This window comes from Chenopodium album, chromosome 5 (genome assembly GCF_948465745.1).
Source record: "Chenopodium album chromosome 5, dcCheAlbu1.1, whole genome shotgun sequence".
In the NCBI taxonomy this organism is placed as follows: Eukaryota; Viridiplantae; Streptophyta; class Magnoliopsida; order Caryophyllales; family Amaranthaceae; genus Chenopodium; species Chenopodium album.
This window is the reverse complement of record NC_137838.1, coordinates 17434538-17459599: the sequence shown is the minus strand read 5'-3', so window position 1 is coordinate 17459599 and position 25062 is coordinate 17434538. Positions and strand designations below refer to the sequence as shown.

Genomic DNA, 25062 nt, shown 5'->3' with positions numbered 1-25062 from the left:
TCTCACGAATTAACCTATTTAGTTAATTAAGGTTGGTTTTTGAAGTTTTGATGTAATGGATCGACCAGAATCCTTAGAAACTAATTTTGCATCTAATGAAAATGAATGAAGTAAGTGACGTAGTTACTTACAACAGTGTGTAAGGTATTTGCAACTTACATTTACATCCCTTCGGACTAGTTTTGTTACCAATGGAATTTGCAGCTATGTTTGTGGCTATGGAGGGTCGGGTATGGTATTGTGGGTCTGGTTGGTAAACATTTAGTGAAAGAACCCTTTTGCATGATAATATTGATGGGTCTAAAAACAGGCTACACTTATAACTAGGCCCATATCACATTGGTTATGTTTGTTTTGGAGATTGGGCCAAACATTTTCCAATATTTTAATTAGGCCCATATTGCAAAATGGTTACTTACCAAAATTGTTCAACATTTTTTGTACAGCCACCTGATTTGGTCATAGGTTATAGGCCCATATCGTTTTTTTTTTAACCAAAAGAATAAAAATAATTGCAAATATTTTGATCAAAATCTTAGATGCAGAACTACAAAATGAGGCAAATCAATGCTACGATTACATATAACAAGTAACAGAATGAGTTATCCGAAACTAGTCAAGTGACCGATGTTAGCACTTCCATTACGAATAACACATGATGGTCTTTCCATCCCCTTAATTAAGTTTTAGATGCAACTAATAACTTGTTGAAAATGATTTAGACAAACAAAATCTTCACTTCAGAGTGAAACAAATATTGTCTTGATTGAAAACTTAAAGTCAGTGTCATCATTTCATACTTAAAACCACGACCCCAAGTCATGGTACTTAGTGATCAATCGTTAGGAGACTCGTACCAGTGCTCTGTGAGACCTTCCTCCGTGGCACCCCATGGGTCGAATTCATCACGTTCAGCATCATCAGTGGCAGTGTTAAATTCAGCGTATGGGTTCTGTCTTGTTTTACGCTTCCTCTGTTGTTACACAAAGCATAGTTAGTTGACTTTTAGTTGCATTACTAGTGAACAGCCTGTAATTGTTACATACTAAAATTACCGGTAACTTTGAAGCTTGTCCTGTGAAATTTCGGGTTGTTTGTCTTGTGACGACTCCGGGTTTTGAGGCCTATTTTTGAAATGGCCACATAACAGGCAATTAAGAGACTGGTAATAGCAAATGAAGACGCGATATGACAAGTGAGGAGGGTATTTGAGGTTGTTACCTTTGCAGCTTTCAACTTACTGTGATTGTAGCCTAATTCAGCCAGGGTCTTGTGTCTAGATCCCTTAGGACGCCCCCTAGGCCTCTTTGCAGTTACGGGATCATGTATTACACAAGCAGAATTGTCAGTTCCGGTGTCTGGCATTAGTACTTGCTGCGGTGACTCGGTCACATGCTTAATGATCGGTGTGCTTCCTAATTCTGCCAGGGTCTTATTTTTTGAGCCCTTCGGCCGCCCACGACGCCTTTCTTGGCCCACAGGTTCATGAATTACAAATGCAGAGTTCTCGTTTCCTTCACCATGGGTATGGCTTTGATGAGTTCCGGTGCCTGGCTTTGATGGTTGATCTGGCTCGTTAACAGGCATGGGTGTCCTCCCTAATTCAGCTGGCCTCTTATTTTTGGAGCCCTTCGGCCGGCCACGACGACGTTTTGGACATAAGGGATCATTAATCACAGATGCTGAAGGTTTGTGATTAGTCCCACTTTCAGGTATCGCTGCCTTGGACACTGACTTTGGTGTACTGCTTGGCCCTGGCTGGGGATTAGATGATCCAATTTCAGAATAAGGGAATGTTGAACACTCAGTTGGAGCTTTGGCTGCCAAGTGTTTAGCACGGCGTACCCTTATTTCCGCTCGTATCTTTGACACTGCTGTGCGAACTGCCTCAACCGTATCATCATCCACCGCTGATGCCTCGTCGCACATAGCCTCGAGATCGTGAATCAGGCTGTTCCAGCGCTTACATTCTTTGGTTTTACTGGGGTCGTGGTAAGCTACCTTAACTCGTGTGTGCCTCCTGGGAATATCCTTCCGCCAACGATCAAGTACATACTTTGATGGAATGTCTTTGACCTTGTTATCATCCCAAACTCTAATGATGTGCTTACAAAGAATACCATCCTTCTCAAACTTGCGACAGTCGCAGGTAGTGTCTTTCGTAATAGGATTGAAAACAAGAGAGTAAAACCTCCGGCGTTCAGTAATGATTTCTTCACTTGCTCCTTCAGGAACGATCCAAACTCTGTCTTCTTGAAGATAGTGTATTTTTGTTTCACTAACAACCCTCTCACCCTTAGGAACAACATAGAGCATCCTTGAACATTCCTTTTGCACTTCTTGAAACTTGGAATCTGTGTAGATTTTTTGGAAAAACTTCTCTGCTCTGAATCCACTGACAAGCCTCCTTATGTATTTAGAATCCCTTGCATCAGCATCTATCTCATCGGAGGTCCTCTTCTTCATATCTTTGCAATATTTTTCAGGAAACTCACAAAGCTTAGTTTTGCGCGTAACAAATCCGTCAAAAAACCTGTTAATACTCTCTACTCTTTGCGTTGTCTTCATACCAGCCCACAAGTACTCTTTCATGTAATCCGGTATCCACATGTGCCTCTCAATGAACAACTCTTGTAGCCATTCATTATCCTCAAGCTTGTACAACTTCATTGCATCACACCAACGAGTGACAAATTCTTCAACAGTGAAACTTTCATATATTACTTCCTTCAAAGGGTTCTTGAACTTCTTATACCTATGATACAAAACAAAGATAAAAATTAGGTGTATGGAACAGCAGGTTTTAAATGGGTATAAAACGAAGCTTACGGTAGGCTACTTACAAGGCACAACTTCCAAGTCTCTCAGGGAATTTCCTAAGTATATGCCATATACACCAACGATGATGTGTATTGGGCATAATTTCAGCTAAAGGCTTCCTCATTGCAGCTGCTTGGTCAGTGAGAATAGCACCGGGCACTCTGTTCCCCATGCAGGCTAACCACTGATGGAATATCCAACGAAAGGTGTCAGAGTCTTCATGTGAAATTAGAGCACAACCTAGTAAAATGGACTGGCCATGGTGATTTACTCCCACAAAATTGGCAAATGGTAGCTCGTACTTGTTTGTTAGATATGTGGAATCAAAACACACCACGTCTCCAAACTCCTCATAAGCCACCCGACTCCTTGCATCAACCCACAACACATCCTTCAGACGACCCTTCTTATCCAACCTATGGACATGGTAAAAGTTTTGATTATCAGCCTGCATATAATCAAAGTAATCCATCATTGCCTGTACATCTCCACCGGCCATCTTCAGGCGCCTATGCTTGCAAACCTCGTGCTGCATATCCTTCACATTCGGCAAATTCTTGTTCTCCGTCCCTAAACACCCACGAATTTTCGAAACACTAACACCCTCCCCATAAAAATTAACTAACCTCTTTCGTACAGTTGAGGTCATTTTCTTCATACGATACTCTTTCACCAAATTAGCCATGCTTGGAGAAAGAATATGAGTATGTTCTAGGTGGACGGTTTTCAAAACCCATAGGCCATCACTCGAAACACTGGCGTATATCCTAGCTAAGCAGAAACATTTCTTGGATTTCCTTTTACCACGTGCAAGCTCATCCTCACCAATGTCACCATTCACATTACCAGCAGAGCCACCAACATCCATTAACTTGGCCCTTTTCCTTGCCTCCCTCCTAGCCCTCATGTCTGGCGGGCCCCAACATTCACACTTCCATGTGATCCTGCTAATCGATTTGGAACTGTTAGGAGCAGCTTGCACCCTGCTAACCCCAAATCCACACTGCTCTGCATATGTTTTGTAATACAGCTCAATGTCCTGCCAGGACTTAAAAACCATACCGATTTTTGGAGGGTCAATAGTGGTTATCATACAGAACTCATTCGTTGACACATTAGTCTCAACGGTTTGAATTGTCTCATTTGGGGAGCAGTTCTGAACTGGATTGTTAGCCGTATCATTTCTAGTGGGCAAAAGTGAAGTGTTTTCAATGGTCTGTGTAAGGGTGATGTTCTCCCAGGACTGTGTATTCACGTCTTGACACCCTTCCTGTTCACTGCCATCAAGACCGATTTCAATCAAGTTGCCTACTTCATCACACCCACCTCCCATTGAGCTTAATATCTGTGCACTCAAAACTTCACACCCCTCATGTTCACTGTCACTCCCATCTACACCAATTTCAATCACATTACCCACCCCATCATCACGACCACCTCCCATTGAACTAAGGTTCTCTGAATTCAAAACACAACCTTCGTGTTGACTATATTCTACACTAACTTCCATCAAATTACCCGCCTCAGCACACCCACCTACCAAATTATCATCCATGTCCATCTACAAATACCATCTAATATCAAATACTTAACAGAAATTAACAAAATACATACCCAAGTATAGAAAAATGACAGCAGTAGCAAATTCATAGAAAAATCACAAATGCAAGTACACTAAATTGCGTAATTTTACCAAAATTATACGTCAAACCACAGAAATTCATGATATAGCCGCAAATTGACAAATTTAAGCAAACGCAAAGGAAATTCACATAACAAACTTTCACCAGTGCACTAATTAAACAACAGGCCACACAGATTAACAAAAATTGAACATTAAACCACAGAAATTCCTGATATAACTCCATGAAAAGTGGCGAAAGCAACATCAACAACACGAAATATGGGAGCTTAAATTGAGCTTAAATTACCTTAAATTGAGCTTGCGCCACCTACCACCACCGACACTACCAGGCGATCCGGCCAATGCAGAGCAACAATTGCAGGTTCACAATTGAAGGTGTGAAGATGAAGATGGGAGCTTCTTCAATTGAAACTCCTGAGAAACTCTCTAACAGCGTGACTTAACGAAATAATGAAGAGGCTGATGACGTGTAACATATTTAACTGAACTTGCCAACTGGTTGCCAACTGGCATGCCACGTGTTCGTGAGAAACAATCTTGTTCCTCACCGTGTGTAACCTGGGCCTGCTCTTAGTGATTATCTTGAAATATTAATTTTTATTATAAAAAATCAATTAATAATAATAATTATTATTATTATTACTATTACTATCAATTATTATTATTACTATTATTTTTATTATTAATTATTATTATAATTATAAAATACTATTTATTATTATTAAATATTTATTATTATTATTAATAAATATTAATTATTAATTATTAAATATTATTATTATTATAATAATTCAATATTTAGTATTATTTTTAAGTAGAGCAAAGCAGTCAGAGCTGAGCATATTGAAGCAAAGCAGAGTAGAGAAAATTTCAGAATAGTTGAGCAGAGCAGAGTAGGACTCGACAGAGCAGAGCAGCTCTAAAGAACAAGGCCATACTCTGTTAATTTTGAGCCTTTCAAATAAATGTTGTAGTTCTAGTTATTAAAATTCTTTTGTTATGAGCATTCCTTGTCTTGCAATAATTGGTAGATTTGACAATAATTTTTGTGACTAATAATGTTTCTTGATGAAGGGAGTCAAAATGTTAATTAATACAAGTACTTTTGCCTTTACTTCTTTAGTGATGCAAAATTTGAGACTAGATCAATGTCTCTTGTCAACTACAATATGAGAATGGTTGGTTTGTATTTGTTTTTTGTCTTTTATTTATTTATTTATTATAAAGGGTTTTTTTTTTGAGATTTTTTTTTTGATTTTTTTTTTTGAAGAGAACAGTTTAGGATGAAGCCCCAATTTATTACCATATTAAACAATATTCGTTTATCAAGTGATGATAAAACTGTAAATAAACCAATAAAAAATATCCAGTCATTAGGGTGGCGTTTTCTTAATTATATCTACGAGTGTGGAACACATGTTTAATACTCCATCCGTTTCATAATGTTAGTCCCATATGGAACCAATCACATAAAATAAGAAAAGAAATATATTTGAAATCTAACATTAAAGTACAACATAATTCATAATTAGTTTATCTTATTTAACTATTTTATTTCAATATGGGTAGATTTTTTTGAAACGCCCAAAATAATATGTGGGACAAACATTATAAAACGGAGGGAGTAAAAAATTACTGATTTATTTACCATTTTGTCATTTGATTAAGGTGGTAAAATTGTGTTTTCTCTAATTTTAGACAAAGGTTCAAAACAAAAGAAATATCATGATATATATTGCGGGTCCATGAAAATCCCTTCAAGATACGAAGTGAAATGGTGCAAGATATGAAGAACATATCATTTAAAGTTTGGATTCATATGACTTTATGGACCGCATGATCATTTTCTTTTCTTTCTTTTCTAGCCGCCCAAATCTCTTAAACATCTTCTGAAATTCTAGAACCCTGAAACTATTACATGGTAGAAGAACTGTTATTTTCATTCTTCTGTCTTACTTATTCTGTTGGAAAATATTGTACATGATGGAACTACTCGATCGTTCATAGGTTCGATTTATATATGTTAATAATATATCATCATGTTTTTCATAAATTATTCATTTTTTGTCCTCAAAACTAAGAATTGTATGTAAAATATGGTACTGATGAGAACAATTTGAAATGAATGACAATTAAACCGTCATACTAAGGGCTTGTTCCGATTTCCTGAATTGAATTAAAATGAACTAAATTGACTGAGGCTGAGCTGACCTAAAATGAATAGAGCTGAAATGAATTGTTTACGAGAGAAGGAAATTAGGAAGTGAATTGAATTGAACTGAAATTAAGCTGAACAGAACAAGCCCTAAGTACAATGGTGAAGTTTCGATAAAAGTATTGTCACTTGCAATTTTACTAGCTTTGGCTTACATGAAAAATGAGTCAATCTAGTGAGATTGTAGCACTAAGATAAGATGTCTTCTCTTTCTAATATGAGTGCTTCAGTTCCAAAATTAATGCATCGTTTCTATTATTTGACATCAGATTTTATTTTGGAATGTGATATCTAAGATAGATTGTGTAGGCCAATATGGTGGTGGACAAGTCATATTTGACCTTATCTCTAGGAAACTCTCAACTATTATTATTTTGTACGTTATTCTTATTCTTATTGTTTTTATGTTTAATTTATTTGTAGACCATTGAGATTGTCATTATGAGTCACTGCGTAATTTATTGCAATGTCAATGTAGTATGGACTAACGAGTTCAATTAGTACATGACTTAGGCTCAACCATAGCCCATATTTATGTCTATTTGATTAAATGTCCAAGCTACTACGTCATAAAAAATAGGTTTTTGGGATGATCAATCAATTATAAACTTATGATGAAAAACTGAAAATCAAGAATCAAATATAAGCAATTGAGCAGTGACAAAGATGAGTAAAAATTGGTTATTTAAAGGCTTCAAGGAATACGGACATGAAATTCAAGGTGATGCCTTTGCATCTTTAAAAGTCCCATGCATTGCAAAAGGGAAAAAAAAGATGAGAATTAAGGACCACTTCTATTTTAGATTCTGTCTTGGAACTATTACATGATCTTAGGAATGTCATAGACAGTTGGTTTGATGTAGTTGATGTCAAACTTGCCTTCAATCATATATAGAAAAAGGACAAGAAATAAAAAGTGCACTAAAATAAAAATAAGATTGTGGAACATGTTCGAGCATATAAGGCAAGTCGTTCTTCACAAAATGTGCATCTTTTTTTTCTAGGGGGATTTACGGATTTACCCAGGTACCACTAAGGTTAAAGAATAAATAGGTTATGCATTCCTAATCCCGCATAAAGTGTAATTTGTTGAAAGGAATAACTAAATAAGTAATTTCACTAGGCACTATGATAGTAAAAGTATTATTTATTTTTGATGGGGTTCATCTAGGTTATTTGTGTTCATTTTAAAGTTTTTTAAAGTAGGTAAACTCCAGGTCTACAAAAATTCAATTTCGTGTACATCATTGTATATTTCAAAATCAATTGGTGAAGTTTCACTTTTTTGTGGGTAGTTAGGTCTTAGATGGGTAAGGGGATGGGGGAGAGGGCTTAAGAAATCTTCAAGCCACAACTGGGTTGATGAGAAGTTGACAATACTGCCATTGTACCACCAAAACCTTCGTTTTTAACTAAGGGCCTTTTCTAGTTCATCTTAATTTCAGTTCAATTCAGCTCCAATCAGTTCATTTCAATTCTTAATTTCCTTCTCTCATAAACAATTCATTTAATCTCTATTCAATTCAGTTCAGTTCAGCCCTAATTAGTTCAAGTCAGGTCAGTTCAGTTTAGTTCAACATCAGAATAGATCCCAAGTACGAAACTCATTGATGGAAACAAATTTCATCCATTCAATTTTCTATCTCTAAAACAATGCATAGTTATGATTTGAGAGAAAGAAGTATATGTTAGACAAATCTCAGTATTTCATTCATACAAGTAGATAGAAAAAAACAAATCATAACTCAATCATATGGATGAAAGGGGGGCACACCATCGGCTCAACCCAAACTATTCCTATTAAGTATAAAGAAATAACAAGACAAAAGGCAAGCTGACAAACTTTCTAGTAAAAAAAAAAAAAAAAAAAAAAAAAATAAACCAAAGAAATGAAACGACAAAAAAGTGCCAAGGAATGGGCATATTAAAAAGCCAAAACGCCCCACATTTGGTATGGGCTCCTACACACGTCTTATTTGGATGATTCCTCTTATGCTATATTGGATGGAGTTGGCCTACTACCTCCACTTAGTTTAACTGTACGGATTTCTTTTTGTGTGTGTGTGCGCGCGTGCGTGTGCGCCGTTCTAGCCGTCACAGACTTCCCGTTTTTCTATACTGATACCCATGGTACGGCTCTTTACAAGCCTGATAGCAACGTTTCTATTGCCCCCCTAAAAAAAATGAACAATTTTTTTTTCTTTTTTATTTTGTTTTCTGTATCAGGCCGTGTTCAAATCTGTAAAGGCGGCAAACTAGGGGCAGTGTTGAATGTATCATTGTATATTTATAATTAAGGTACGGTGTTGCCTAGTGAGAAGCAGTCGCCATGGCTGCAATAGGTACTGCACTCGGAATGACAGTAGTTCCAGATGTTTTCGGAATACTTTGAACACTGGTGTTTCTGTATAGGAATTGCCTCACGATCATGGCACTCGGACCAACAACGAGTCTCTGCCATGCTTCTTGAGCGTCTTTTCCTTGCTTTAGAAATACTTCTGTAGCATCAATATGATGCAGGTTCCATCCCCAGAAGTCTCTTAAGCGATGAATTTTCTGCAGTTGTCGACAAGCTAGCTTACACGTATTGTCTTTGATTTCATCAATGGCTACTTGGAGCAGAGTCTCCAACATTTCAGGTTCCACATTTTGCCCTTCTGCTCGAAGAAAACTGTCCAATTCAGGGACACCAATGGCTCGTCGTATTCCCTGTGTGTAGTCGGCTTCAGGGTCAAATATTCCTCTTACCTCATCCACCAATCCTGCTTTAACCATCTGATCAACGCGCTCTGATACAAAGCATTGGAGAATAGGTAGAGATAAGTCAACCCAAAGGAAGCAACACTCGTACTTTGAAGTGAAGTCAGGATGATCATTCACTAAAGACTCAATGAACGAGTTTGATCCACCTGCTATAATCGGGAGCTTGTCCTGTTCGATGATTGATTCAATTGCAAGCAACGCATCATTCCGGAAATCTTTAGCATTATATTCAACATCAGGATCGATTATCCCTAACAGATGATGAGGGACACCCCTACACTCTTCTTCTGTCACTTTGTTCGTGACAATATCCAGCCCTTTGTACACTTGAATCTTATCAGAGTTTATAATCTCGGCCTGAAGTTGAATTGCCAAGTCAATTGACAGTTTCGACTTCCCTGTACCTGTTGCACCCATTACAACCACCACTTTGTCCTTGTGATTATTATTGTGGAAGTTCATAGAACTTGAGTTAAGCCCTCCAGGAAAGAGGGTTTGTGCGTGCTTACAGAATGAGTATGACAGACTCATGATGACACTGATTAATAATATCCTGCAAATATGTATACTACTATCGAGTTATACTATATGTCGTAGTAGTATAAGTATAAGTGATTATTATTATTTCTGTACGTAGAAGGGTGAGTTTGAGGATGGACAAAAAATGGCTGAACAAATAATCAGAGTACAATGCCAATGACAACCCTGCTATTTATACTGATTTTTGTGGCTACTATAACAAAATACCCCACAACTTTTTGTAACTTTTTAGTTTCAGATGCGGCTACTAGGAGTGCTAATGAACATGTAACAACTGTGTTTATTTTTTTATTTTTTGGAGGAAGTTGAAGGGGAATGAGAGGAAATGGAAAGCTAGGCTGTTATGTTTTTGCAAAAAGCTATGGCTATTGTGAATATTTGGAGTTAGTGAAAGTCGAGTTTGTGTTTTGGAGTATATGCAGAGCGAACAACTCTGTCGAATTCTTACCTTAAGACACCAGAGTCGTCTCTGATATTTTATGGGCCCTAGGCGAAACAAGAGATGACAACGGAATGCAGAGAAAAAAGACAAACTAAACTGAATAAAGGATCGCTCGGTCACTTTTTTGTTATACCTCCCTCTTATTTTTACAGTTGTAAAGACAAGGAAGATGAGGAGGGCTTTTGAAGGTTTTGTTAACAATGAAAATGACACAAGATTATACAATGAAAGAAGAGCAACTCTGGGTATTTATGGTGGGTTGGTCTAGGCTTAAAACTTTCATCATGAATTTTTTTTTTAAAAAATATAAACTTTCATGCAGATTCTGTTAAGCTCAAGCCTTATCATGACACATAGCAAATATAGAGTATAATTTTTTTTACAATTTCATGTTATCTTCATCTTTAGAATATTGTTTGATTAGACAAATTACAAACCACTTGAACTTTAAGGATGCTATTTGGGACCTACTTCAGTGGAAGTGGTGGCCTTCTTTAATATGAATTGAATCCTCAACTTCTTAAGTGGAAGTTTATTAATTATTAGTTTAAACTAATGACATTTTTATGGAAGAAATGCTACAAATTGATGCTATTTGGTACCTATAAACGCCCCCTCTTCTAAAAGTAGAGGTCACTGGTTTTAAGTGTGTGTGCTCTGCATCTTTATAATATTACAAATTATGTCAGAATCAAACCTTAAGATATCTTATTCTAGTTATCTATGTTTAATCAAGCTATCTTCTAAGCAGTATTTTAAAGCAATATGTGCTAAACGACATATTTTGAAAACTTTTGACAGGATTATTACATATTTGGAAGTGCTCGCGTAAATATGAACAGTAGTAGTCTAGGTCTTGCATACAACAGGTATATCGACTTTTATTTTGAACCATTATATATGGAAATACAGTCTCATATTGTACCTTACTGTCCTATAGTAGCTTCCTAAGGTCGAGTCAACGAAAGATCATTGACCTGGCTGAACACTTCAAACAGGATAGGGGCACCATACACCATTGATATAATTTTTTTAAAATTTACATTTGTTTTTTCTTTATTATTGTGGGGTATATTTCCAAAAGGAGAATATATATTGCTAAAAGACATTTTTTTTTTTTTTTTTTATTTCTAGAAAATTTCCTAACTTTAAAAAGTTAAATAATTATTTATAAGTTTGTGATAAAAGAATCAGCTTTAGTAGGGAATCTGAGATGGGAAGTTGTATTCTTTATGAAAATGCACAAAGATGACTTTGATCTATAAGGCTTCCATATATACTGAAATGATAATATAGAAAATCCAGAAAGTTTATGTTGTCCGTGGAATTTGGACCCTCTCTTAGTCTAACATAAGTCAGCCTTAGCACTAGATTTTGTTGTGCTAATTTTATTTAATGTTTGTGGTCAAAAGTTTACTAATGATATTCAGAATATTTGTTCAAGGTCTCAAGCTTATAATACAAGAGAAGAAAGAATTTAGATGAATATGTTATGGTTTAAGGTAGTTGAATTGGATGCTCATAACTTATTAACTGAAGTATTAAGGAATACTACTCCTAGTTTCTAAAGCCTCTCTTCATGTGTTTGGAATCTAAACACTATTTACAAGTAAAGAGAATAATTGAAAATTTTAAAATATACACTACTCATACAGGTAAAGAGATTGTCCGCTCTAGTAGATATGAGAAGTTTGTTGTTGGTCGAATAACATTTATCCCGTGAAGGTTTTATATATTGAGCGGAAATTTTAATTAAAGTGAGATGTCAAATCTGAATGAAAATGCTTGAATTAAGCTATTACGCCAAAGTTTAATAATTAAAGTACATAGGCATTGCATGCATAAGCAAGAGTTTGAGGACATTTGGAAGGAACTCTCTTTGAAGTGCCAGATTAGAATACACAACAATAACACAATCTAAGGACTATAGACGTACTATAGTTTGAAAGGGGCGTATATTACGTGCATGGATTTGACACTAGAACTGTGGAGCATGAATTTGGTGGTGTTAAGGTTTCTAATGTCAATATATGTTTACGGGCCTGTTTTCATATACTTAGCTGCACTGAACTGAACTGAACTGAACTAAACTGAGCTGAACTGAATTATTTATGAGAGAAGAAAATTAGGAACTGAACTGAAATTAAGCTGAAGAGACCAGACCTTACTTCTCTCATATAGGTTGTTGACATCGATCTCTTTGACTTCTTCAAATAGAAAAGATATGCCTAAATCCTAATAAGCTTGAATATAAATTCTTAATCTTCACTTGAGCTAAGGTTCTCCCTAGTAAGCATATAAGTATATAACCGATGTAATTTAGCTCTCTTACAACAAATCAGTATGTGCTTGTTTGGTTCACCCAGAATAAATATTTTCATGACAGTGGCTTTTTTTTTTTTTTTTTTTTTTTTTTCAATTCCTATGTAATTTCGCAAAATAAACGATATTCAACTTCAATCTTGATCACTCCCACAAGAGCTAATGAACTATACAAGTATATCAACTATATATGTTATTAGTAGCACTGTCAAAACGGTTTGACAGTTTGGGTTTGGTTCGGTTTGAAATCGGTTCGGTATTAAATCGGGTCGGTTTGAAATCGGTTTAAATGTATCGCGGGTCGGCTTCAGTTCGGTTTAAATAGTTATCGGTTCGATTCGGTTTCGGTTTATTCTTGAGCGGTTTTAATTTGGTTCGGGTTGTAAACGGTTCAGGAAGTAAACGGTTCGGTACAGCCGGGTTGCGGTTTGTTAACGCTTCGGTGTAAACGGTTTTTATACCGGTTCAATTAGTTTCGTTTTGGAAACGGTTTCGAGTTAGAAACGGTTCGGTTCTTTTTCGGTTCAGTTTTATTTTGTTTCGGTTTGTTAACGGGTTCGCCTTTTATACGATTTAATGTTATCCGGTTCAGTTCCATTTCACGTTTACTAAATTATGGTTCAGAACGGTTTTTTTATTTCAAAAAGTCGGTTTTTAATCGGGTCATTTGGATTCGGGTAGTTAAACAATTTTGGTTTGAAATTTCATAGTACTTAATAACTAACCTTTTGCTGGTTAACAAGTTTTATATCAAGGCGAGACTTCATCACTTCATATTTAAGCATTATATTATATACAAATTTTCATCGATTTTAAAAATGCATATCATGTTATTTTCAAGTTTAGTCATACTGATGTTACTAGTTTATTACGAAGTAACGTAGATTATAAAAGTTTAGTGTATTAATGAATTATTATTGTTTTACTATCACATTATTAGCTGCTTCTTATTCAATCATCTAATTGATGTGTCATAATCATGATTTGATGAGTTATTGGGAGATCGAAATTATAGTTTGATTTATAGATAGTTCGGTTTATAAACGGTTCGGTGCAAACGGGTTGCAGTTTGTTAACGGTTCGGTGTAAACGGTTTTTACCTCGGTTCAAACGATTTCGGGTTGGAAACTGTTTCGGGTTAGAAACGGTTCGGTTCTTTTTCGGTTCGGTTTGATTTCAGTTTGGTTTGTTAACGGGTTCGGTTCTTATACGGTTTGACATTATTCGGATCGGTTCGATTTCGGTTTTACTTAAATACAGTTCAGGTCGGTTTTCGGTTTTACAAAATCGATTTTTAATCGGTTCGGTTCTCATTTGGGTCGGTTGGTTTCGGGCAGTTAAACGGTTTCGGTTTGAAATTTGACAGCACTAGTTATCAGACAGCTAGTAGGATCTACTTCAATTCCTTTGATCCCTAGATATTGCACCATGGGGGTTTATGTATCCCAAAACATATTCTCAATGTTAAATAATATCTTTCATTATATAAGAGTAAATTTGATATTATATACCATGAAGAAGTTAACAAATTTACCGGTAATTACATCTTTTTTATTACATATGAATCATATATAATATATTATTGATAAAGAGTGTGTAAATAGTGTTAAAAATACAAATGATGTAAAGTTAATTAAGAGAGCGGTGATTAGTTTATCAATAGTTGTACACTTGATGCAATGGTAGACAGCTATAACATGTTGAAAGACATGCTTATACACCAAAAGCTAATGTGGTAGAACTAAAAGGAAGTAAATGGTATGATAAAATATAAGTAGTAGTACGAGACTAGTACTAGTCAAGTTGAAGTGAGGGATTTATATAAGCGGCCCATGCTCTGTTGGTAAATGTAGTGTGTGTCCACTTTGATCATTTGCAAGGCATTAAATTATATGATGAAAACCACTACAAATCGCATCTCATCATTGTTTGGCGCCTAGGACTAGCATCGCATATAAATCATTAGAATAAGAGTTCCTAACATTATCTGGACTAACCAACTTGTCAATTCTATTTGTTTATTCTTAAAGCTACCAGTCAAACTTTGAAGTTGACCTATCAAAGGGGTTTTTTTTTTTCCTTCTATTTTCCTATTATTATCTTTTATTTTTCAAGAAATATTCTCTTTTAGCCCTTTTTTGTGTAGCTGGCTATATCGTATGGCCGACTGACTACATTAAATCCCTGACTGGGTAACTCCTGACCGAGTACGTAACCCCCAACTGATCGAGTAATCCATGACTGGACCGACCGAGTAACGCAGCCACGCAGATGCTCTGTGGCTAGTCACATATGAAACTTTATAATCCTGTTTTGATTTTTGCACTATTCACAATTTCACATACATTTTATTTGACTAGTTTTTGTGTTTATACAAGATTATAAATATTGATATAAATTTGTTATAATTGTCTCAATCTATAGTTTACGAATATGAGATTTTTCATAAGTTATACACCCTCTGTTTTCGTAAGTTTTACTCACTGTTTTTTACATGATCTCCAATGCACTACATTAACCATTAATATTCCTTTATCATGGAATAGTAAATATTGTAAAAAAAAAAAGTTGATCATACGTACATTAAATATGCATAACAATACAAATTGAATAAAATTTCATTTGATATACTAAAAAAAAAAATTGCAACAAAGCTAAGGGGCATTATTTGTATTGACCTTTGAGGAGTTTTGATGATGATGATGATGATGATGAGAAAAGCAAACTTCAACTATTGAGGTTTCTCTAAGTGTTACTACATATGAAGTATATTTAGGGAGTGGAAGAGTAATCTAAGCTATGAAGAATATAAGAAAAGTAAGAGAAAGTAAGAAAGATTAGAAGAAGAGTTCCACAAATTAAGGAACTATAGACTTGTGATAATTAACAAGAACACAGAGAAGAGCCTTCTAACATGATCAGAACAACATGCTAAACTAACCAGTTTGGTCTGCGTTGAAAACGGTAAGTTCTAGAAGAACTTGGATTGCGAGTTCCGGCAAGATGCTGAAGAAGAAAGGACTATAGAATTTCAGTCCTGATCTACAAAAAACATAAGGTGAAAAGCGAGAATAAGCCTTACCTGATAGAGTATAAAATATATTCCTGGGCCTCAACCATAAGCTTAAGTTGGTCCTCTAACATTACCCTTGTTTTTTTTTTTTTAATCATGAGTAAGAGATATACTAGAATAATAGTAAGTCATTGTCAAATAAAGAAGTGTCGTAATTAATAAAAATCATATCATATCATATAGCTAATATATAAAGCTAAACTTTTAGCCAGGTGACGAGACAACGACACTTGGCGTTCCAACTTTTTGCCAAGTGTCGTGCCACGTAGGATAGAGTTATATGAAATTCAATTTGTAACATAAAAAAGTAAGTTTAGAATTTTATTTTCAATCAACTTTGGATAATTTTAGGATAAAATTGTTAATTTAGAGTTTTATTTTTGATAAAGTACCACTATTTCATATGTACAAATTGAATTATAATTTATTCAAAAAATAATTAGATTATAAATCTGATAAATTATCATATAAATTTATTTTTTGTATCATAATATTTTTTTGGAGCGAAGGAATTAGTTCAAAATGTATCATATCCATGGTTTATAATATATTCTAATCAATTAAAATAATATACTTCAGAATCTAATATAATTTTATTACTGTGTGTAGACCTGTTAATCAGGTCGGGTCACGAGTCATTTCAGACAGGGTCAAGAAATGTTTTTAACTAATATTATTATTATTAGTCATTACATGTCTACAAGTTTAAATCGTTACAAAAATACGTCAATTCCTAACTAATTTTGTATCAATGATATATTTTAAAATTTGACATATAGATTAAAATATATCTTAAAACTTAATAAACAACCCGGGCATCGCACGGGCACAAAACTAGTAACTAATATATAAAGCTAAACTTTTAGTCAGGCAACGAGACAGCGACACTTGGCGTTCTAACTTTTCGCCAAGTGTTGCGCCACGTTGGATAAATTTAAATAAACTTTATAGGATAAATAAGTTAGTTTATAATTCTATTTTGATAGAATTTTAGGATAAAATTGTTAGCTTAAAGTTTTATTTTCAATAAAATTCCAATATTTTAGAGGTACAAATTGAATTTAATTTAGTTTAAAAATTTTCGATAAAAAATAGCAAATCGTTACAAAAGCACATCAATTCCTAACTAATTTTGTATCAATGATATATTTTAAAATTCGATATATAGATTAAAATTTATTTTCAATAAACAACCCGGGTATCGTTCGAGCACAAAACTAGTAATAAATAAAAGAATTGAATGCAAAGATTAAATAAAGATGAGTTAAAACTAATTAAAAAAAATTATTGAACGAAAACGACAAGAGTTGCAATCAATTAGAAAATAAAGGAAATAGTATTAAAATTTTATCATTTCTACTTTTTATCTAATGCATTACATTTGTCATTTGAACGTTTCAGAAACTCATTACATAATAATAAATCGTATTTGACTTTTTTTCAATCACGGTTCGTATTAGTTAATGGCCCATCCAGCAATGTTTTAAAGATTTTATGTAATACATCCGTTTGATATTATTTGTAATAATTTGACATAAAGTAGAGAGAAAAATTATCTAATTATTGCAAATAATATGAAACGGAGATAATAACTTACATTATATATTTTTGAAAGAATGTAACAATTTAAACTATTTTTTTTTCTTTTTATTACAATAAAGGTGAATGGTTTTATAAAAATTTAAATGGCGTAATTATAATACCTGTAAATGTAATCGAAAAAACATACGTAGTATGTACTCTCTCCGTCCCTAAATTACATTCATACTTCTCTCTATGATATGAGGAATAAATGTTTGAAATAGAAATGTAATTTAGGGACGGAGAGAGTAGTAAATACTACCCCGTTTCTAAATTAGTGCTCTATTTCTCTATATTATGTGAATAATAAATATTAGAATTAGGCCATTAATTTAGAGACGGATGTTGTACTAAATACAGCCTCTAGTCCTCTACCTCTCATCAAATTCCTCACTTCTACTAGACATGTTTTTACAAGAGAAATTATAATGAAGCATTTTTCATATAATCAAAGTTGGATAAATATGTAATGTAAATAGTTTATTGGTTTTAGGGTAAATGACAGAAAATTTAGCGGGTTAAACGGGTTCTATTTTTTTTTATTTAAAAGTAAAATTTAGTGAATGATATAACCCATCAATTTTTAATGAAAAATCAATTTTCCTATTTTCATCACCTAATTCAAATAATATTCACTAAAAAATAATTTTTGTTTAGTAAAACTAAATTCAGTTTTGCAACACCTAACTTCAACTCGATATAAATTATTTTTAATTAATAAAAATCAGTAACTTAAAAGAACAAATTAATTACAATGGAGAATTATTTTTTAAAAGAAAAGTTTAATTTTGAAGTAAAAATATGTTCAGGATAATTAGAAAAAAAAATAGCAAAAATAATTTGAGGTCAACAAAAATAACTAAGGGTTCGTTTGGCATTGCTGTGGTTTTCTATTTTTTTGGTTTTTTTGTTTTCTAAAAGTATATGATATGAGTCCCATAATGAATCAAAAGTTATATAAACTTATTAAAATTATGATAATTTTGAAAACTGACAACAGAAAAGTGGAAACACCTTTTTCTTGTTTCCTGTTTTTGGGTTTTGGTTTTCAAAAAAACAGGAAACTGAAAACCAAAACTGATGCCAAACAAGCCCTAAATAAGGTGAAGATAACAAAAACTTACATGGGACAAGAGTGTTGACCTTGAGGGCCCGCCTGGATTGAGGGTAAAAGCCCGTAAAATGTCATGGGTTAATTATTATGGGCCTTTTGGCATACCTGGATTGAGGGTAGTAATGTTGGCCCGTAATTCATTCCTCCCAAAACAGGGGTAAAGGATTACTCTCCCCCCCCCCCCCCCAGCTTAACTTTTTACGGGTGAAAAAAAATACCAGAAATTTTCATTTCTCTTTCACCTCTTGACCTTCAAGCACGAAGTAACCCTAGCTATGACGGCCGACTGAAGCTTTCTCTCTCCTCCTTTCCTTCGAATACTTTCCTTGAAGAATTGGATTTGAAGTTGCTTCCTTCTTTGTAAATTGCCCCAAATCGAAGTTATAAATCTTGGAAATGGGCTGGAAATTATAAATCTAGTAACATTCCCAAACCTGACAAATAATTACCCCTGTACACTTTGTCCACCCCATCCCTTCCCCCTTGAATAGTTAGTGCTTTAATAATTACCCCCCTAATTATTCTTTGCAATCCAGGCATCCCTTGAGAAATGATAATTTTAGAAATAGAGGGAGTATATTAACAATATTAATCACCTAGATTCATTTGGTAGTATTATTTTTGTATGTAAAATTCTTTGTTATTAAAATCTCTCTATGGTTAAAGTTTTGACATAATTTAAGAAATTTGGATATAAAATGTTAAAATAGCGAGAGAAAAAAGTGAACAAAGTAAGAGAAAAAACTGAGCCCCTCTCTCTTTCTACCTAAGCTCCCTTATACGGAGTAAAATAGAGACAATTATACAGTCAACTTTTTGTAAATGATTATTCCAATTTTCGTTATTTATCAATAAGTTCAGATTGTTTGGTTTCTAGTTTTTACTTGTTTATGCTATCATCACATACATATTTTTCATGAGAAGGTTTTACGTAGAACGGACTCACGTGAGTCTAGTTTATAATGCGCACATTCATCCCCCACCCACTGCCACTGCCTAGTCACCTGTCGGTGGTCGGTGACCCTCCCCCTCACATTCCTCCACAAACCCACTTCAATCCACTCTCTCTCCTCCAATCTTTGCCCCAATTCACAACCATGGACGCTCTTCACCGCCGTGGAAGAAGGACCCATCAAGAAATATAAACCCTGAAAATTAGTTCATTACAACTTCCACCTGCAGCTTTCATGACCAACACAATATAAACACATAGATCACTGTTAACTAACAGCCCTAGCAACAACATAGGATCTTCATGGCTTAACAACTTAGATATTTCCAATCATATACCATGACATGCTTAGCACAAATGTATTTACGTTAACATCTTTCGAATTTGTGATATTCTGGCTAATACCTGATCAATATTGTCTATTATCAAACAAAAAGAAGCTAATACCACCAATATAATCTATTATCAAACAAAATAAATCTAATACCTGACCATACTAACATATTATCAAACAAAAGAAATATAATATCTGACCATTATTATCTAATTTCTGACACCTATAATCTAATATCTGACCATTATTATCTAATTTATGACAATTAAAAATTTTATTTTATTTTTCGGTTTGTATGATTGGACTCACGTGAATCCGTTCTACATAATACTTTTTCATTCTTCATTCCATATATATATATATATATATATATATATATATATATATATATATATATATATATATATATATATATATATATATATATATATATATATATATATATATATATATTAGTATAAAAGTTAGCACTGGCGATAAATTAGCTAGTATAAAAGTTACCACCGGCGAAAAATCAGTATAAAAATTAACAAATTGCGACAAATTGGTATAAAAATTAAAAAGCTATGACATTTGACCCTTTTTTTAAATTTTTTTTTTTTTTTTTTTTTTTTTTTTTTTTTTTCTGATTTTACTTCTTGTTGTTACTTCTCATTTAATTGCAAATAATTCTCTCTTCCACGCTCATGCACCTAAGATTATCAACAAATAATGAAAAACAAAAAAGTGAGTTCAAACGCAAATCCCAAAAAATGAATGGAAAGATAAATTCTTATAAGTTAAAATTCTCAAAAGTTAAAATTGATATGTAATAAGTTGTAATTTAAGAAGTTGAGAGCAAATTTATTTATATAAAATTGAAATCATGTAATAATGAAAGATATGTAATCAAAGCTTGATCTTGTAATTTTTCATGATTAATTCTTATGCATAATCTTGAATATTTCTATATTCTCAAAATTTCTCCCTTTTTCCTTTATTTTTTACTCTTCGATTTTCATTTTTTTTTTAATTTTTTTTAATTTTTTTAATTTTTTAATTTTTTTAATTTTTTTTGCTGTTATAAATAGTGTCTAAGAAATGTACAATAAATATTTGCTGTATTAAAAAGTGAAGAAAAATAATAGATTTAAGCTACAAGAATAAGAAAAGGAGTGAAACGTTGTCGCTAACCAACTTTTATACCAATGTGTCATCACATGTTAACTTTTATATCAATCTATTGTTGTTGGCTAACTTTTATACCAATCAGTCATAACTTGCTCAATTTTAATACTAATTTGTTGCCTGTGATAACTTGTATGCCAATATGTTACAAGGGTGCTAACTTTTATACTAATATGACTAATTGACCTGCCTTATACCATACCTTCAGACATCAAATAAAAGAAAAGATTGCATTTTGAAATTCAACTAAACACATAACATTAAGAAATAAATTTCAACCTCGTATCTTCCTGATTTCATTCCTAACTCCAAATTGTACAATCAAACACAACCTTAAAGGGATGGTTGAGAGAGTAACAAATTTCTTTGTATTTTTAGTATCACATTGCCCATAGAATATGTACCTTAAGGTAGAAAAAAATTACATGTTGTGGACTTATTAATCATAACTATATTATTAAAATTATTCAAATATGGTACATAACAAATGGAGATATGATGCCGTTAGTTTGATTGGTGATTATAAGTGTCTGGAGCATGCTTTTACGCACGCACGTAGTGCCGAAAGAAGCAGCTTTTTTACAATTTGTTTCTATTAGATAATACTAACAATAAGTGGAATAATAATGATTAACTATGATTAAGATAAAAAAGGTCTCCACAACCTCATTTAATTTCATTTTTTTGAGCTTTGACCTTACCTACAAGTTGTAGTAATGGTTTCTAATTATATAAAGTTCACCAAATATATTTGTTAGTGATATAGTAGTTAATATAGGTTGTTACAATGGATGTGTATTTTATTTGATGGTCTCAAATTAATGTCATTCCTATTTTATAAACCCACAATACCACTTGCTAATGTTGGGTGATGGCCCATAATCCATCTACAAGACTACAAAATGTACAACGTTGATGGTTTAGTTTATAGAATATGAAGATTTGGGAAATGGTATTTTTTTTTAATTAGCTAGGTTTAGTGTAGTGAGCTTTTATCCTAAGATTATTTGGTGTTAGTTGGAGTAATCAATTAAAGTTGAATTGACTTTTTACTTAAGACACTAAATTAAACTCAAAACAAAATCATGGTATGTTGAATAGGTTATTAGAAATTTGGGTTGATAATAATTCACACAATAGTTGATCATGTGTGTGTGCCACCATGATCGATCAACTAATGGTGTGACGCAGTCATATAAAGCATTCTACAACTGAAATAGGACCCAAATAGCGTTTACAAGCAAAATATGTTAGCTCTGTGTCATCAAAGCTAAGTTTGGGATGGTTTGACACTAGTGGTTAAATTTGGAGATTTGTCATACTTAATCATAAGGACTTTTCTTTCCCACTGTTTGATTTCTCTCTCTCTCTCTCCACCAAATTTAGATTCATTTTTTGGATCTCTCTCTCTCTCTTCGCCAAATTTAGATTCATTTTTTTGGACATATACACTCATTGCTGGGTGCTTATTCAAAAGCTACCTAGTTAACAAAGTGGTATTCAGAGTCTCTTATCGTTGGATCTGAGAATTAATGAGCATAGTTTTTAGAGTTACTATTCACTTTATTATAATTTTATTCAGGGTTATATTTCCTTTTTAAAAAATTATAATCTAATCAAACAAAGCATTTTATGTTATAAATTATTATTTTTGAATCATTAGATTTGTATTGAAAAGTATATATTTAATAATAGAGATGCTCAAAATTTGGGATGAATCGGGCTTAGTATAAACTCTCATGCTCGTCCCTAACCCACAAAACAGTGCCATGTATGCTTGTGTTTGGCCAAATGGCTAAATTGAGTTTTCTAGCTTGGGTTAGTGTGTTTAATAATAAAAACGTATTTTTAGGGTTGTTTAAACCCGCACTTTTTTCAAGTCAGGCTGGATCAAGCTAACGGGTCTAGCCATTGTTGATCACCATGTTCTTAGAATTCCATTTGTAGATTATAAGAAGCATAAGATGCCGCATTTTCAAAAAAAATCATGTAATTTTATACTTCCTCCGTTTCTATTTAGTTGACGCGTTTGAATTAGACACATATATTAAGGAGAGGAGAGAGAGTAAGAGAGAATGAAAAAGCAAAATGGGATAGCTTGTAAATACAAGGTAAAAAAAGTTACCCCAAAAGGAAACGTGTCATTAAAAAAAAAAAAAGGAATATGTGTCAACTAAAAAGAAACAGAGGTAGTATTATTTAGGATAATATGACATTTGATGAGCTTTTTTTTCCCTCTCCGTGTTTAGAGAGCCACAAGGACGATTGATGAGAATTGATCCCAATTAAGATCGACTGGAATCGAGAGAGTGGCTCTAACCATTTGAGTTTGTAAATAGGATATCATTTACAAAAAAAGTCCAGTAATGTAATATTATTTAAAATGAAGAATATATGAGCAAAACAATAAAAATCGGCCCAAACTGACATCCTTTCACTAAAATGGCCATATCTTACGCTTATTCTTACATGCATCCTCATGTATGTAGGATAGTTGCAACAACATGAAATGTACAACATTCTGCATAAAATGCAACCCAAAGTCAAATCATACAACCCACCTCTAACTTCTTCTTCCTCATTTCCTTAATGTTCTTCCTAGGATTCCTTCTTTCCTTTTTCTTAGTTTCCTTATTTCTTTTTTCTTAGTTTTTTTCTTTCCTAATAATAATTTTGATCCCGATTTTCTCACTCCTTTGTTTTCTCTTTTGATCTACATTTCCTCTCTCCTTTGATTTTTCTATTTTCTCATTCATTTGAGATTTTCACTCTTCTCTGTTTTCTCTAATTTTGTTTTCAATTGATTCTGTTGCCCAATATGAATTAGTTGTTATTCTCGCATAGATCATTAATGCAGGTTAGATTTTTGTGTTGTTGATTTATAATTAGGTTCATTCAGGTTAGATTTTGCTTATTTTTAATGTATTTTGTTTGTAATTATTATGTAATTAGTTAGGTTTATGAATATGTAATCAATAATTCAATATGAAATGATTTTCAATTGACTACCCTAAAAAAAAAAGATTTTCAATTGATTTTTTATATTTTCGATGTATTTGCATTGGTTTTTTTTTTGAATTTTTTTTATGATGAATATTATTATTAATTTCATTGTTATTTGTCGATTTTGTGATGAATTTTGATTGATTTTGTGAATTTGAAGGATTCTTCATTTTTTTTTTCAAATTCCTCCTACGTAATGAACATACAATACAAATATTTAACATACGGTATTTAATTATGAGCACAAGAAAATTGAAGAAATTTTAAATAAAATGATTATGAAACATATACGCATTATAAGTATTAGAAATATGAACATATGCATTAAAAATTTGAATATATGTGTATCCCCAAAAACCAAACTCAATGATGAATACCTTTCACGTCATTGATTTTCGAACCAGGTAAAAATGTGAAAAGTCTTGTGATGTTGTCGTTTTAATAAAAATATTTCTTTATGTTTTCGAAAATATTTCTTTTCGTACCCTATTTATGAAAAACGTGAAGTCCAGTTTATTTTGGTCCATGATAAGTGTCCAATAATAGTGTAGATGGATGGGGCTTGAAAATACCTTTCCAACGATATATATTATAAACTCAATTCTGATGAATAATGAGGAAGTTATGGTCAAAATACTAAACTTGGCTCAAACCGGATTTTTACCTACGGCTCAATGATCATGTGGAGGGTCCAAAGGTTTAATCCCGTTCTTAAACTAATTAGGATTTATTAGAATCTTCTATAAGTTTCTAAAATATCTTAATTATCCTTTTTTTGAAAAGATAAAAGAATTTTAAATTAAATAAAACTTTCCTTTTTTAAGTCATAATTCTATTCGAATTTAAAAGATGTTCAATGAGAGTCAGATGATATTTTTTTACATCATGTTTTTTTATCCAAATCTTATATGGTTGTATTGATCTTAAAATTATCTTTCCAATGATATATTATAATATTAATTCCGAGCTATAACAAAAAAGATATGAAAGAACTAAGAAACTCTATTCAAAAGTTCAAAACTGACACCATTTCACTATTTCGGCCATATCTTTTTTATCTACAAAAGATTTAAAACTGATTCTAATTGGTT

The 25062-nt window shown here is 33.0% G+C and overlaps 1 pseudogene; it reads right to left on the bottom strand.

The window, feature by feature from the left end:
- Nucleotides 1–8358: 8358 nt before the first annotated feature.
- On the bottom strand, nucleotides 8359–10246 carry LOC145630536 (adenylate isopentenyltransferase 5, chloroplastic pseudogene; annotated as a pseudogene).
- Nucleotides 10247–25062: the final 14816 nt, after the last annotated feature.